The 16790-nt window shown below is 55.1% G+C and overlaps 1 long non-coding RNA gene across 1 annotated transcript in view; it reads right to left on the bottom strand.

Moving 5' to 3' along the window:
- LOC140065283 (uncharacterized) overlaps window positions 1-16763 on the bottom strand; it is a 56433-nt gene extending 39670 nt beyond the window's left edge. The window contains exons 1-2 of the long non-coding RNA XR_011847876.1: window positions 16112-16763; window positions 13189-13338 (exon numbers count right to left, since the gene is read on the bottom strand). This is a non-coding gene — a long non-coding RNA (uncharacterized lncRNA). The remainder of the gene's footprint in view (window positions 1-13188; window positions 13339-16111) is intronic.
- Window positions 16764-16790: the final 27 nt, after the last annotated feature.

Raw genomic sequence — 16790 nt, 5'->3', positions numbered from 1 at the left:
AGGCTGAGGAGAGAGAGGAGAGGAGAGGCCTGAGATCTACAGGCAGAGGCTGAGGAGAGAGGGGAGGCCTGAGATCTACAGGCAGAGGCTGAGGAGAGAGGAGAGGCCTGAGATCTACAGGCAGAGGCTGAGGAGAGAGAGGAGAGGCCTGAGATCTACAGGCAGAGGCTGAGGAGAGAGGGGAGGTCTGAGATCTACAGGCAGAGGCTGAGGAGAGAGGGGAGGCCTGAGATCTACAGGCAGAGGCTGAGGAGAGAGGAGAGGCCTGAGATCTACAGGCAGAGGCTGAGGAGAGAGGAGAGGCCTGAGATCTACAGGCAGAGGCTGAGGAGAGAGGAGAGGCCTGAGATCTACAGGCAGAGGCTGAGGAGAGAGGGGAGGCCTGAGATCTACAGGCAGAGGCTGAGGAGAGAGGAGAGGCCTGAGATCTACAGGCAGAGGCTGAGGAGAGAGGGGAGGCCTGAGATCTACAGGCAGAGGCTGAGGAGAGAGGGGAGGCCTGAGATCTACAGGCAGAGGCTGAGGAGAGAGGAGAGGCCTGAGATCTACAGGCAGAGGCTGAGGAGAGGCCTGAGATCTACAGGCAGAGGCCGAGGAGAGAGGGGAGGCCTGAGATCTACAGGCAGAGGCTGAGGAGAGAGGAGAGGCCTGAGATCTACAGGCAGAGGCTGAGAAAAGAGGAGAGGCCTGAGATCTACAGGCAGAGGCTGAGGAGAGAGGGGAGGCCTGAGATCTACAGGCAGAGGCTGAGGAGAGAGGGGAGGCCTGAGATCTACAGGCAGAGGCTGAGGAGAGAGGAGAGGCCTGAGATCTACAGGCAGAGGCTGAGGAGAGAGAGGAGAGGCCTGAGATCTACAGGCAGAGGCTGAGGAGAGAGGAGAGGCCTGAGATCTACAGGCAGAGGCTGAGGAGAGAGAGGAGAGGCCTGAGATCTACAGGCAGAGGCTGAGGAGAGAGGGGAGGTCTGAGATCTACAGGCAGAGGCCGAGGAGAGAGGAGAGGCCTGAGATCTACAGGCAGAGGCTGAGGAGAGAGGAGAGGCCTGAGATCTACAGGCAGAGGCTGAGGAGAGAGGAGAGGCCTGAGATCTACAGGCAGAGGCTGAGGAGAGAGGGGAGGCCTGAGATCTACAGGCAGAGGCTGTGGAGAGAGGAGAGGCCTGAGATCTACAGGCAGAGGCTGAGGAGAGAGGAGAGGCCTGAGATCTACAGGCAGAGGCTGAGGAGAGAGGAGAGGCCTGAGTTCTACAGGCAGAGGCTGAGGAGAGAGGAGAGGCCTGAGATCTACAGGCAGAGGCTGAGGAGAGGCCTGAGATCTACAGGCAGAGGCTGAGGAGAGAGGGGAGGCCTGAGATCTACAGGCAGAGGCTGAGGAGAGAGGGGAGGCCTGAGATCTACAGGCAGAGGCTGAGGAGAGAGGGGAGGCCTGAGATCTACAGGCAGAGGCTGAGGAGAGAGGGGAGGCCTGAGATCTACAGGCAGAGTCTGAGGAGAGAGGAGGCCTGAGATCTACAGGCAGAGGCTGAGGAGAGAGAGGAGAGGCCTGAGATCTACAGGCAGAGGCTGAGGAGAGAGGGGAGGCCTGAGATCTACAGGCAGAGGCTGTGGAGAGAGGAGAGGCCTGAGATCTACAGGCAGAGGCTGAGGAGAGAGGAGAGGCCTGAGTTCTACAGGCAGAGGCTGAGGAGAGAGGAGAGGCCTGAGTTCTACAGGCAGAGGCTGAGGAGAGAGGAGAGGCCTGAGATCTACAGGCAGAGGCTGAGGAGAGAGGAGAGGCCTGAGTTCTACAGGCAGAGGCTGAGGAGAGAGAGGTGAGCAGGAGGCTGAGGCTGAGATCTACAGGCAGAGGCTGAGGAGAGAGGGGAGGCCTGAGATCTACAGGCAGAGGCTGAGGAGAGAGGAGAGGCCTGAGATCTACAGGCAGAGGCTGAGGAGAGAGGGAGGCCTGAGATCTACAGGCAGAGGCTGAGGAGAGAGGGGAGGCCTGAGATCTACAGGCAGAGGCTGAGGAGAGAGGAGAGGCCTGAGATCTACAAGCAGAGGCTGAGGAGAGAGGGGAGGCCTGAGATCTACAGGCAGAGGCTGAGGAGAGAGGAGAGAGAGGCCTGAGATCTACAGGCAGAGGCTGAGGAGAGAGGGGAGGCCTGAGATCTACAGGCAGAGGCTGAGGAGAGAGGAGAGGCCTGAGATCTACAGGCAGAGGCTGAGGAGAGAGGGGAGGCCTGAGATCTACAGGCAGAGGCTGAGGAGAGAGGGGAGGCCTGAGATCTACAGGCAGAGGCTGAGGAGAGAGGGGAGGCCTGAGATCTACAGGCAGAGGCTGAGGAGAGAGGAGAGGCCTGAGATCTACAGGCAGAGGCTGAGGAGAGAGGAGAGGCCTGAGATCTACAGGACAGAGGCTGAGGAGAGAGTGGAGGCCTGAGATCTACAGGCAGAGGCTGAGGAGAGAGAGGAGAGGCCTGAGATCTACAGGCAGAGGCTGAGGAGAGAGGAGAGGCCTGAGATCTACAGGCAGAGGCTGAGGAGAGAGAGGAGAGGCCTGAGATCTACAGGCAGAGGCTGAGGAGAGAGGAGAGGACTGAGATCTACAGGCAGAGGCTGAGGAGAGAGGGGAGGCCTGAGATCTACAGGCAGAGGCTGAAGAGAGAGGAGAAGGCCTGAGATCTACAGGCAGAGGCTGAGGAGAGAGAGGAGAGGCCTGAGATCTACAGGCATAGGCTGAGGAGAGAGAGGAGAGGCCTGAGATTTACAGGCAGAGGCTGAGGAGAGAGGAGGAGGCCTGAGATCTACAGGCAGAGGCTGAGGAGAGAGGAGAGTCCTGAGATCTACAGGCAGAGGCTGAGGAGAGAGGAGAGGCCTGAGATCTACAGGCAGAGGCTGAGGAGAGAGAGGAGAGGCCTGAGATCTACAGGCAGAGGCTGAGGAGAGAGAGGAGAGGCCTGAGATCTACAGGCAGAGGCTGAGGAGAGAGGAGAGGCCTGAGATCTACAGGCAGAGGCTGAGGAGAGAGGAGGCCTGAGATCTACAGGCAGAGGCTGAGGAGAGAGGGGAGGCCTGAGATCTACAGGCAGAGGCTGAGGAGAGAGAGGAGGCCTGAGATCTACAGGCAGAGGCTGAGGAGAGAGGAGAGGCCTGAGATCTACAGGCAGAGGCTGAGGAGAGAGAGGAGAGGCCTGAGATCTACAGGCAGAGGCTGAGGAGAGAGGAGAGGCCTGAAATCTACAGGCAGAGGCTGAGGAGAGAGGAGAGGCCTGAGATCTACAGGCAGAGGCTGAGGAGAGAGGAGAGGCCTGAGAATCTACAGGCAGAGGCTGAGGAGAGAGAGGAGAGGCCTGAGATCTACAGGCAGAGGCTGAGGAGAGAGGGGAGGCCTGAGATCTACAGGCAGAGGCTGAGGAGAGAGAGGAGAGGCCTGAGATCTACAGGCAGAGGCTGAGGAGATAGGGGAGGCCTGAGATCTACAGGCAGAGGCTGAGGAGAGAGGGGAGGCCTGAGATCTACAGGCAGAGGCTGAGGAGAGAGGAGAGGCCTGAGATCTACAGGCAGAGGCTGAGGAGAGAGGAGAGGCCTGAGATCTACAGGCAGAGGCTGAGGAGAGAGGAGAGGCCTGAGATCTACAGGCAGAGGCTGAGGAGAGAGGAGTGGCCTGAGATCTACAGGCAGAGGCTGAGGAGAGAGAGGAGAGGCCTGAAATCTACAGGCAGAGGCTGAGGAAAGAGGAGAGGAGAGGCCTGAGATCTACAGGCAGAGGCTGAGGAGAGAGAGGAGAGGCCTGAGATCTACAGGCAGAGGCTGAGGAAAGAGGAGAGGAGAGGCCTGAGATCTACAGGCAGAGGCTGAGGAGAGAGGGGAGGCCTGAGATCTACAGGCAGAGGCTGAGGAGAGAGGAGAGGCCTGAGATCTACAGGGAGAGGCTGAGGAGAGAGGAGAGGCCTGAGATCTACAGGCAGAGGCTGAGGAGAGAGGAGAGGCCTGAAATCTACAGGCAGAGGCTGAGGAGAGAGGGGAGGCCTGAGATCTACAGGCAGAGGCTGAGGAGAGAGGGGAGGCCTGAGATCTACAGGCAGAGGCTGAGGAGAGAGGAGAGGCCTGAGATCTACAGGCAGAGGCTGAGGAGAGAGGAGAAGCCTGAGATCTACAGGCAGAGGCTGAGGAGAGAGGAGAGGCCTGAGATCTACAGGCAGAGGCTGAGGAGAGAGAGGAGAGGCCTGAGATCTACAGGCAGAGGCTGAGGAGAGAGGAGAGGAGAGGCCTGAGATCTACAGGCAGAGGCTGAGGAGAGAGAGGAGAGGCCTGAGATCTACAGGCAGAGGCTGAGGAAAGAGGAGAGGAGAGGCCTGAGATCTACAGGCAGAGGCTGAGGAGAGAGAGGAGAGGCCTGAGATCTACAGGCAGAGGCTGAGGAGAGAGGAGAGGCCTGAGATCTACAGGCAGAGGCTGAGGAGAGAGAGGGGAGGCCTGAGATCTACAGGCAGAGGCTGAGGAGAGAGGAGAGGCCTGAGATCTACAGGCAGAGGCTGAGGAGAGAGAGGAGAGGCCTGAGATCTACAGGCAGAGGCTGAGGAGAGAGGGGAGGCCTGAGATCTACAGGCAGAGGCTGAGGAGAGAGAGGAGGCCTGAGATCTACAGGCAGAGGCTGAGGAGAGAGGAGAGGCCTGAGATCTACAGGCAGAGGCTGAGGAGAGAGGGGAGGCCTGAGATCTACAGGCAGAGGCTGAGGAGAGAGGAGAGGCCTGAGATCTACAGGCAGAGGCTGAGGAGAGAGGAGAGGCCTGAGATCTACAGGCAGAGGCTGAGGAGAGAGGAGACCTGAGATCTACAGGCAGAGGCTGAGGAGAGAGAGGAGAGGCCTGAGATCTACAGGCAGAGGCTGAGGAGAGAGAGAAGGCCTGAGATCTACAGGCAGAGGCTGAGGAGAGAGGAGGCCTGAGATCTACAGGCAGAGGCTGAGGAGAGAGAGGAGGCCTGAGATCTACAGGCAGAGGCTGAGGAGAGAGGAGGCCTGAGATCTACAGGCAGAGGCTGAGGAGAGAAAGGAGGCCTGAGATCTACAGGCAGAGGCTGAGGAGAGAGGAGAGGCCTGAGATCTACAGGCAGAGGCTGAGGAGAGAGGAGAGGTCTGAGATCTACAGGCAGAGGCTGAGGGGAGAGGGGAGGCCTGAGATCTACAGGCAGAGGCTGAGGAGAGAGGAGAGGCCTGAGATCTACAGGCAGAGGCTGAGGAGAGAGGAGAGGCCTGAGATCTACAGGCAGAGGCTGAGGAGAGAGGGGAGGCCTGAGATCTACAGGCAGAGGCTGAGGAGAGAGGAGAGGCCTGAGATCTACAGGCAGAGGCTGAGGAGAGAGGAGAGGCCTGAGATCTACAGGCAGAGGCTGAGGAGAGAGGAGAGGCCTGAGATCTACAGGCAGAGGCTGAGGAGAGAGGGGAGGCCTGAGATCTACAGGCAGAGGCTGAGGAGAGAGGGGAGGCCTGAGATCTACAGGCAGAGGCTGAGGAGAGAGGAGGCCTGAGATCTACAGGGAGAGGCTGAGGAGAGAGGAGAGGCCTGAGATCTACAGGCAGAGGCTGAGGAGAGAGGAGAGGCCTGAGATCTACAGGCAGAGGCTGAGGAGAGAGGAGGCCTGAGATCTACAGGCAGAGGCTGAGGAGAGAGGGGAGGCCTGAGATCTACAGGCAGAGGCTGAGGAGAGAGGGGAGGCCTGAGATCTACAGGCAGAGGCTGAGGAGAGAGGGGAGGCCTGAGATCTACAGGCAGAGGCTGAGGAGAGAGGAGAGGCCTGAGATCTACAGGCAGAGGCTGAGGAGAGAGGAGAGGCCTGAGATCTACAGGCAGAGGCTGAGGAGAGAGAGGAGAGGCCTGAGATCTACAGGCAGAGGCTGAGGAGAGAGGAGAGGCCTGAGATCTACAGGCAGAGGCTGAGGAGAGAGAGGAGGCCTGAGATCTACAGGCAGAGGCTGAGGAGAGAGGGGAGGCCTGAGATCTACAGGCAGAGGCTGAGGAGAGGCCTGAGATCTACAGGCAGAGGCTGAGGAGAGAGAGGAGAGGCCTGAGATCTACAGGCAGAGGCTGAGGAGAGAGAGGAGAGGCCTGAGATCTACAGGCAGAGGCTGAGGAGAGAGGAGAGGCCTGAGATCTACAGGCAGAGGCTGAGGAGAGAGGAGAGGCCTGAGATCTACAGGCAGAGGCTGAGGAGAGAGGAGAGGCCTGAGATCTACAGGCAGAGGCTGAGGAGAGAGGAGAGGCCTGAGATCTACAGGCAGAGGCTGAGGAGAGAGGAGAGGCCTGAGATCTACAGGCAGAGGCTGAGGAGAGAGGAGAGGCCTGAGATCTACAGGCAGAGGCTGAGGAGAGAGGAGAGGCCTGAGATCTACAGGCAGAGGCTGAGGAGAGAGGGGAGGCCTGAGATCTACAGGCAGAGGCTGAGGAGAGAGGGGAGGCCTGAGATCTACAGGCAGAGGCTGAGGAGAGAGGGGAGGCCTGAGATCTACAGGCAGAGGCTGAGGAGAGAGGAGAGGAGAGGCCTGAGATCTACAGGCAGAGGCTGAGGAGAGAGAGGGTAGGCCTGAGATCTACAGGCAGAGGCTGAGGAGAGAGGAGAGGCCTGAGATCTACAGGCAGAGGCTGAGGAGAGAGAGGGGAGGCCTGAGATCTACAGGCAGAGGCTGAGGAGAGAGAGGGGAGGCCTGAGATCTACAGGCAGAGGCTGAGGAGAGAGAGGGGAGGCCTGAGATCTACAGGCAGAGGCTGAGGAGAGAGGAGAGGCCTGAGATCTACAGGCAGAGGCTGAGGAGAGAGGAGAGGAGAGGCCTGAGATCTACAGGCAGAGGCTGAGAAGAGAGAGGAGAGGCCTGAGATCTACAGGCAGAGGCTGAGGAGAGAGGGGAGGCCTGAGATCTACAGGCAGAGGCTGAGGAGAGAGGGGAGGCCTGAGATCTACAGGCAGAGGCTGAGGAGAGAGGGGAGGCCTGAGATCTACAGGCAGAGGCTGAGGAGAGAGGGGAGGCCTCCTGGTGCTGTTCCCTTTCTCCACCCCTGGGACCCTGAGTGTGCAGACATCTCTCTGCGCACCCTGCAGCCTCCGTTGTCTCGTCTTCCCTCGTGGTCAGGACGCTTATAAATTATACATGTCGCTGACCGCTCTCATTTACAGGTGTCTGCGGTAATCCTGTCCTCATGTGAACAAGGGTGTACCACCTCATGACTATTAATGGATGATGGGTGATTAATGAATATGTGTTACCGCACCGACACAGTGTAACGGTGCAGACACACTGCATCTCTATAACAGAGGCCGGAGCAAGATACAGACACTAGAGGGAGGATACTAGAGATCCTCATAGACTGTAAGCTCTTGTGCCCCCCCTCATCCTCATAGACTGTAAGCTCTTGTGTCACCCCCTCATCCTCATAGACTGTAAGCTCTTGTGCCCCCCCTCATCCTCATAGACTGTAAGCTCTTGTGTCCTCCCTCATCCTCATAGACTGTAAGCTCTTGTGTCCTCCCTCATCCTCATAGACTGTAAGCTCTTGTGTCCCCCCTCATCCTCATAGACTGTAAGCTCTTGTGTCACCCCTCATCCTCATAGACTGTAAGCTCTTGTGTCACCCCTCATCCTCATAGACTGTAAGCTCTTGTGTCCCCCCTCATCCTCATAGACTGTAAGCTCTTGTGTCCTCCCTCATCCTCATAGACTGTAAGCTCTTGTGTCACCTCCTCATCCTCATAGACTGTAAGCTCTTGTGTCCTCCCTCATCCCCATAGACTGTAAGCTCTTGTGTCCCCCTCATCCTCATAGACTGTAAGCTCTTGTGTCACCCCCTCATCCTCATAGACTGTAAGCTCTTGGGTCACCCCCTCATCCTCATAGAATGTAAGCTCTTGTGTCTCTCCTCATAGACTGTAAGCTCTTGTGTCACCCCCTCATCCTCATAAACTGTAAGCTCTTGTGCCCCCCCCTCATCCTCATAGACTGTAAGCTCTTGTTTCACCCCCTCATCCTCATAGACTGTAAGCTCTTGTGTCACCCCCTCATCCTCATAGACTGTAAGCTCTTGTGTCCCCCCCTCATCCTCATAGACTGTAAGCTCTTGTGCCCCCCCCCATCCTCATAGACTGTAAGCTCTTGTGTCACCCCCTCATCCTCATAGACTGTAAGCTCTTGTGTCACCCACTCATCCTCATAGACTGTAAGCTCTTGTGTCAACCCCTCATCCTCATAGACTGTAAGCTCTTGTGTCACCCCTCATCCTCATAGACTGTAAGCTCTTGTGCCCCCCCCCTCATCCTCATAGACTGTAAGCTCTTGTGTCCTCCCCTCATCCTGATAGACTGTAAGCTCTTGTGTCCTCCCCTCATCCTCATAGACTGTAAGCTCTTGTGTCACCCCCTCATCCTCATAGACTGTAAGCTCTTGTGTCCCCCCTCATCCTCATAGACTGTAAGCTCTTATGTCCCACCTCATCCTCATAGACTGTAAGCTCTTGTGTCCCCCCTCATCCTCATAGACTGTAAGCTCTTGTGTCACCCCCTCATCCTCATAGACTGTAAGCTCTTGTGTCTCCCCCTCATCCTCATAGACAGTAAGCTCTTGTGTCCCACCTCATCCTCATAGACTGTAAGCTCTTGTGTCACCCCCTCATCCTCATAGACTGTAAGCTCTTGTGTCCCCCCTCATCCTCATAGACTGTAAGCTCTTGTGTCACCCCTCATCCTCATAGACTGTAAGCTCTTGTGTCCTCCCCTCATCCTCATAGACTGTAAGCTCTTGTGTCACCCCCTCATCCTCATAGACTGTAAGCTCTTGTGTCCTCCCCTCATCCTCATAGACTGTAAGCTCTTGTGTCACCCCCTCATCCTCATAGACTGTAAGCTCTTGTGTCACCTCCTCATCCTCATAGACTGTAAGCTCTTGTGTCACCCCCGCATCCTCATAGACTGTAAGCTCTTGTGTCACCTCCTCATCCTCATAGACTGTAAGCTCTTGTGTTCCCCCTCATCCTCATAGACTGTAAGCTCTTGTGTCACCCCCTCATCCTCATAGACTGTAAGCTCTTGTGCCCCCCCCCCTCATCCTCATAGACTGTAAGCTCTTGTGTCACCCCCTCATCCTGATAGACTGTAAGCTCTTGTGTCCTCCCCTCATCCTCATAGACTGTAAGCTCTTGTGTCACCCCCTCATCCTCATAGACTGTAAGCTCTTGTGTCCCCCCTCATCCTCATAGACTGTAAGCTCTTATGTCCCACCTCATCCTCATAGACTGTAAGCTCTTGTGTCACCCCCTCATCCTCATAGACTGTAAGCTCTTGTGTCCCCCCTCATCCTCATAGACTGTAAGCTCTTGTGTCACCCCCTCATCCTCATAGACTGTAAGCTCTTGTGTCTCCCCCTCATCCTCATAGACAGTAAGCTCTTGTGTCCCACCTCATCCTCATAGACTGTAAGCTCTTGTGTCACCCCCTCATCCTCATAGACTGTAAGCTCTTGTGTCCCCCCTCATCCTCATAGACTGTAAGCTCTTGTGTCACCCCTCATCCTCATAGACTGTAAGCTCTTGTGTCCTCCCCTCATCCTCATAGACTGTAAGCTCTTGTGTCCTCCCCTCATCCTCATAGACTGTAAGCTCTTGTGTCACCCCCTCATCCTCATAGACTGTAAGCTCTTGTGTCACCTCCTCATCCTCATAGACTGTAAGCTCTTGTGTCACCCCCGCATCCTCATAGACTGTAAGCTCTTGTGTCACCTCCTCATCCTCATAGACTGTAAGCTCTTGTGTTCCCCCTCATCCTCATAGACTGTAAGCTCTTGTGTCACCCCCTCATCCTCATAGACTGTAAGCTCTTGTGTCACCCCCTCATCCTCATAGACTGTAAGCTCTTGTGTCCCCCCCTCATCCTCATAGCCTGTAAGCTCTTGTGTCACCCCCTCATCCTCATAGACTGTAAGCTCTTGTGTCCCCTCTCATCCTAATAGACTGTAAGCTCTTGTGTCATCCCCTCATCCTCATAGACTGGAAGCTCTTGTGTCACCTCCTCATCCTCATAGACTGTAAGCTCTTGTGTCCCCCCTCATCCTCATAGACTGTAAGCTCTTGTGTCACCCCCTCATCCGCATAGACTGTAAGCTCTTGTGTCCCCCTCATCCTCATAGACTGTAAGCTCTTGTGTCACCCCCTCATCCTCATAGACTGTAAGCTCTTGTGTCTCCCCTCATCCTCATAGACTGTAAGCTCTTGTGTCCCCCTCATCCTCATAGACTGTAAGCTCTTGTGTCACCCCTCATCCTCATAGACTGTAAGCTCTTGTGTCACCCCCTCATCCTCATAGACTGTAAGCTCTTGTGTCCCCCTCATCCTCATAGACTGTAAGCTCTTGTGTCCCCCCTCACCCTCATAGACTGTAAGCTCTTGTGTCACCCCTCACCCTCATAAACTGTAAGCTCTTGTGTCCTCCCCTCATCCTCATAGACTGTAAGCTCTTGTGTCTCCCCCTCATCCTCATAGACTGTAAGCTCTTGTGTCACCCCCTGTCCTCATATAATGCGCTGTGGCGGGAGTCACTAAGATCCTGCATTTGTCGCTTGGGGTTCACCTTCTTCTTCCTGGTGCATGTAAGAACATTGGGGCAGATTTACTTACCCGGTCCGTTCGCGATCCAGCGGCGCGTTCTCTGCGGTGGATTCGGGTCCGGCCAGGATTTATTAAGGCAGTTCCTCCGACGTCCACCAGGTGGCGCTGCTGCGCTGAAGTTCCCCGGAATGCCCTGAAGTTCACTGGCCTATTCCTAGTGAAGGTAAGTGCAAGCTCCGCGACACTTTTTTTTTTATGCGAATTTGTCGGGTTTTCGTTTGGCCACGCCCCCGATTTCCGTCGTGTGCATGTCGGCGCCGGTGCTCCACAATCCGATCGTGTGCGCCAAAATCCCGGGGCAATTCAGGGGAAATCGGCGCAAATCGGAAATATTCGGCTAACACGTCGGGAAAACGCGAATCGGGCCCTTAGTAAATGACCCCCATTGTCTTGCGTCACAATTTTGAAAGTTAAATCCCGCTCTCAGTCCGAATCAGTCGGACCGTGCGATGGCCTGCCCCCCCCCCCCATTTCTGTCACATGGAAGCAGCGCAATCCGATTGCATGGGACACAATCCCAGCGCAGACACCTGTTATATACCTGTCACAGCTGTGCAAACCCCAAAAACGGACAATAGTCAGACGAAAAGGCGATCAGCGATCCATAGTAAATAAGTCTCATTGTGTGGCTAAGATGTGACAAACCCAAGACAAGACACAATAATGGGGGTCATCTACTAAGGGCCCAATTTGCGTTTTTACGTCGCGTTATCCAAATGTTACCGTTTTGCGCCGATTTTCCCTAAATTGCCCCGGGATTTTGGCGCACGCGATCGGATTGTGACGCATCGGCGGTAGTGTGCACGCAACAGAAATCGGGGGCGTGGTCGTTGGAAAACCCGTCGGATTCGGAGAAACCACAATATTTTTTTAAAAAAATGTGTTGCTGGACACGCACTTACCTGCACCCGGCCCGGCTCGGTGAACTTCAGTGCACTCCGGGGAACTACAGCGCAGCAGCGACACCTGGTGGACGTCGGAGGAACTGCTTTAGTGAATCCCGGCCGGACCCAAATCCTCCGCAGAGAACGCGCCGCTGGATCGCGAATGGGCCGGGTAAGTAAATGTTCCATGTGAGTCACTCGCTGGTGTCAGCCGCCTGGTCCTGCACATTCACCTGCTGCTCCATCTATAAGGAGATGCTCGGTGGTTGGAGATACCTTTTATTATCTGACCATAAACCAATCCCTGACCCCTGGGGAGAGGAGGCCTCTGCACCTGTATCCTCCGCCTCCCCAATATACAGACAAGCATCGCCCTTATTACATACAGGTAACCCCTTGTGTCCCATACACCATGTAATACCGTCCTGTAATCATCTACCTATAGTTATAATACTCCCACTTGGGCCATGACCCCAGAGGTGAGCGGCCCGTGTGTCCTACGCGAAGGGTTAATGCTGATGGACGTGTAGTGCGCCTGCCCCCCCTCCGCCCCCCCCAGCGGCTGACATGAAGGGAATGTCCTGGAATGCGCTGTTATTCTTGGATAATGTTACAGGAGCCGGTCATTTCCTGGTACACGACCTCTGACACCACACATGGGATTTACGCTCCCGGGTCTCTCCTCTCCTGGACCTGGGAGCTTACAATCTAATATCTCTACCACGGGACCAGTTTATCTGATGGACTTTGGAATTTGGAAGTTTACATTATTTTTTATTAGAAGGATCCAACCAATCCAAATCCTCTACAGGGGGGGGCAAGTGTTACAGCAAGTCACATGACATGAAACTGCCTTGTTAGACCCTTTGATGGGGGCCCTGAACAGAGGACTTTTGCTCCACCAATTACTCCACCCCCACACAGCATAATTTGCCCCTTAGTGCCCTCCATCTCCCCCTTACATTGTCTCCCCCTGCTTCCTGTCCCATTGTAGCCCCTCTGATATTGTGCCACCAGCAGCTCCCCCTCATATTGTGACCCCAAGCAACCCCCCTCTTATTTTGAACCCCCCAGAATCTCCCCCTCTTATTTTGAACCCCCCAGCAGCTCCCACTATGATTTTCCCTATTACCCCATCCCCCTCCCCCCCAGCAGCCCCCCTCTAGGTGTGCTGGCTCTGCTACATTATCATCTGCCCCGGCACATACCTTGCACCGTCTTGGACAGAGACCAAACATTGGACTGTCCCGCTGAATACGGGAGGGTCGGGAGGTAGGGTGCACTCCCAGCTGACATTATATCATCACTATACAGGGCCGGTTCTAGGGGGTTACTGCTGCCTTCAGTGATTGGTTAACATGGTCACATGTCTTGGGACCCCCGGAATAAGTAGATAATGTCATTGGTGACGCCTTCCATTCATCCATAAATGGGAAGATAAAAGGCAATGGAAGGTGGTGAGATGTAATGTTTTCCTGCCACCGGGTCACATGTTCCCAGTGACTTCTAATTTTGGGTAAAAATCAAGGGAAAGCACCAGGTGACTCGGCTAAGTGTTGGATTGTCCAGGGGCGTTGGACTTGGCAGCCGTCACCCGTCTCCAAATCTCAGGGTTTAGATATTTCTAAAAATACACTTAGGTGGAGAACCTCTCTGACTTCATAAAACAGGGCTGACCTTGGATGTTCCACCATCTGCTCAATGACGGAGCCCACAATTGTCCTGCGATGGCGATGCCATTGTCTGTGATGACCACCATGGCTGTAACCGTGGCGACACCGAGCGCTGCAGGGAACGGAGCAGGTATCCGGCACAGGTGAGACGACTCTGCAAAGACACAAAAAGTGCAATGTAATTGCTCAGATATGCAACATCCCCACCGGGGGTGGAGCTTTCAGGGTTGGGGGCACCTGGATTCCCTGGTACCTGAGTGTTTGGCTTGAGCACAGCGTAGCACTCGCAGCACAAACCGCTGCGATCTTAGTGACTCCCCGCACAGCGCATTATACACGGACAATGCACTTACATGCACAAGGAAGAAGGTGAACTCCGGGGACCTGAGCGGGGAAGTGACACATGCAGGATACCGGGTGCAGGATCGTAGTGACTCCCCGCACAGTGCATTATACACGGACAATGCACTTACATGCACCAGGAAGAAGAAGGTGAACTCCAGGGACCTGAGCGGGGAAGCGACACATGCAGGATATCGGGCGCCGGATCTTAGTGACTCCCCGCACAGCGCATTATACACGGACAATGCACTTACATGCACCAGGAAGAAGGTGAACTCCGGGGACCTGAGCGGGGAAGCGACACATGCAGGATATCGGGCGCAGGATCTTAGTGACTCCCCGCACAGCGCATTATACAAGGACAATGCACTTACATGCACCAGGAAGAAGAAGGTGAACTCCGGGGACCTGAGCGGGGAAGCGACACATGCAGGATATCGGGCGCAGTATCTTAGTGACTCCCCACACAGCGCATTATACATGGACAATGCACTTACATGCACCAGGAAGAAGAAGGTGAACTCCAGGGACCTGAGCGGGGAAGCGACACATGCAGGATATCGGGTGCAGGATCTTAGTGACTCCCCGCACAGCGCGTTATACACGGACAATGCACTTACATGCACCAGGAAGAAGAAGGTGAACTCCGGGGACCTGAGCGGGGAAGCGACACATGCAGGATATGGGGCGCAGGATCTTAGTGACTCCCCGCACAGCGCATTATACACGGACAATGCACTTACATGCACCAGGAAGAAGAAGGTGAACTCCAGGGACCTGAGCGGGGAAGCGACACATGCAGGATATCGGACGCACGATCTTAGTGACTCCCCGCACAGCGCATTATACACGGACAATGCACTTACATGCACAAGGAAGAAGAAGGTGAACTCCGGGGACCTGAGCGGGGAAGTGACACATGCAGGATATGGGGCGCAGGATCTTAGTGACTCCCCGCACAGCGCATTATACACGGACAATGCACTTACATGCACCAGGAAGAAGAAGGTGAACTCCAGGGACCTGAGCGGGGAAGCGACACATGCAGGATATCGGACGCACGATCTTAGTGACTCCCCGCACAGCGCATTATACACGGACAATGCACTTACATGCACAAGGAAGAAGAAGGTGAACTCCGGGGACCTGAGCGGGGAAGTGACACATGCAGGATATCGGGCGCAGGATCTTAGTGACTCCCCGCACAGCGCATTATACACGGACAATGCACTTACATGCACCAGGAAGAAGAAGGTGAACTCCGGGGACCTGAGCGGGGAAGCGACACATGCCGGATATCGGGTGCAGGATCTTAGTGACTCCCCGCACAGCGCATTATACACGTACAATGCACTTACATGCACCAGGAAGAAGAAGGTGAACTCCGGGGACCTGAGCGGGGAAGCGAGACATGCAGGATATCGGGTGCAGGATCGTAGTGACTCCCCGCACAGTGCATTATACACGGACAATGCACTTACATGCACCAGGAAGAAGAAGATGAACTCCGGGGACCTGAGCGGGGAAGCGACACATGCAGGATATCAGGCGCAGGATCTTAGTGACTCCCCGCACAGCGCATTATACACGGACAATGCACTTACATGCACCAGGAAGAAGAAGGTGAACCCCGGGGACCTGAGCGGGGAAGCCACACATGCAGGATATCGGGCGCAGGATCTTAGTGACTCCCCGCACAGCGCATTATACACGGACAATGCACTTACATGCACCAGGAAGAAGAAGCTGAACTCCGGGGACCTGAGTGGGGAAGTGACACATGCAGGATATCGGGCGCAGGATCTTAGTGACTCCCCTCACAGCGCATTATACACGGACAATGCACTTACATGCACAGGGATGAAGCAGGTGAACTCCAGGGACCTGAGCGGGGAAGCGACACATGCAGGATATTGGGCGCAGGATCTTAGTGACTCCCCGCACAGCGCATTATACACGGACAATGCACTTACATGCACAGGGATGAAGCAGGTGAACTCCAGGGACCTGAGCGGGGAAGCGACACATGCAGGATATCGGGGGCAGGATCTTAGTGACTCCCCGCACAGCGCATTATACACGGACAATGCACTTACATGCACCAGGAAGAAGAAGGTGAACTCCTGGAACCTGAGCGGGGAAGCGACACATGCAGGATATCGGGGGCACGATCTTAGTGACTCCCCGCACAGCGCATTATACACAGACAATGCACTTACATGCACCAGGAAGAAGAAGGTGAACTCCGGGGACCTGAGCGGGGAAGTGGCACATGCAGGATATCGGGCGCAGGATCTTAGTGACTCCCCGCACAGCGCATTATACACGGACAATGCACTTACATGCACCAGGAAGAAGGTGAACTCCGGGGACCTGAGCGGGGAAGTGACACATGCAGGATATCGGGCGCAGGATCTTAGTGACTCCCTGCACAGCGCATTATACACAGACAATGCACTTACATGCACCAGGAAGAAGAAGGTGAACTCCGGGGACCTGAGCGGGGAAGCGACATATGCAGGATATCGGGTGCACGATCTTAGTGACTCCCTGCACAGCACATTATACACGGACAATGCACTTACATGCAGCAGGAAGAAGAAGGTGAACTCCTGGGACCTGAGTGGGCCATGCCAGACGCCTGTCCTGCTGGTGTGGTCAGTTTCTGCAGGGCAATTTTCACACTAAAGCAATCATGGGGCATGAGATGTGACCAAAGCACTTCCACATCTATGCCTTTCTGTGACTCTTCCAGTCTCTGTATCTCTGGTACAACTTACTGATGTCTCTCTGTGACTCTTCCAGTCTCTGTATCTCTGGTACAACCTGCTGATGTCTCTGTGACTCTTCCAGTCTCTGTATCTCTGGTACAACCTGCTGATGTCTCTCTGTGACTCTTCCAGTCTCTGTATCTCTGGTACAACCTGCTGATGTCTCTGTGACTCCTCCAGTCTCTGTATCTCTGGTACAACCTGCTGATGTCTCTGTGACTCTTCCAGTCTCTGTATCTCTGGTACAACCTGCTGATGTCTCTGTGACTCTTCCAGTCTCTGTATCTCTGGTACAACCTGCTGATGTCTCTGTGACTCTTCCAGTCTCTGTATCTCTGGTACAACCTGATGTCTCTCTGTGACTCTTCCAGTCTCTGTATCTCTGGTACAACCTGCTGATGTCTCTCTGTGACTCCTCCAGTCTCTGTATCTCTGGTACAACCTGCTGATATCTCTGTGACTCTTCCAGTCTCTGTATCTCTGGTACAACCTG

Source organism: Engystomops pustulosus, chromosome 6 (assembly GCF_040894005.1).
Source record: "Engystomops pustulosus chromosome 6, aEngPut4.maternal, whole genome shotgun sequence".
NCBI classification, from domain to species: domain Eukaryota; kingdom Metazoa; phylum Chordata; class Amphibia; order Anura; family Leptodactylidae; genus Engystomops; species Engystomops pustulosus.
This window is presented reverse-complemented; position numbering and strand designations above follow the sequence as displayed.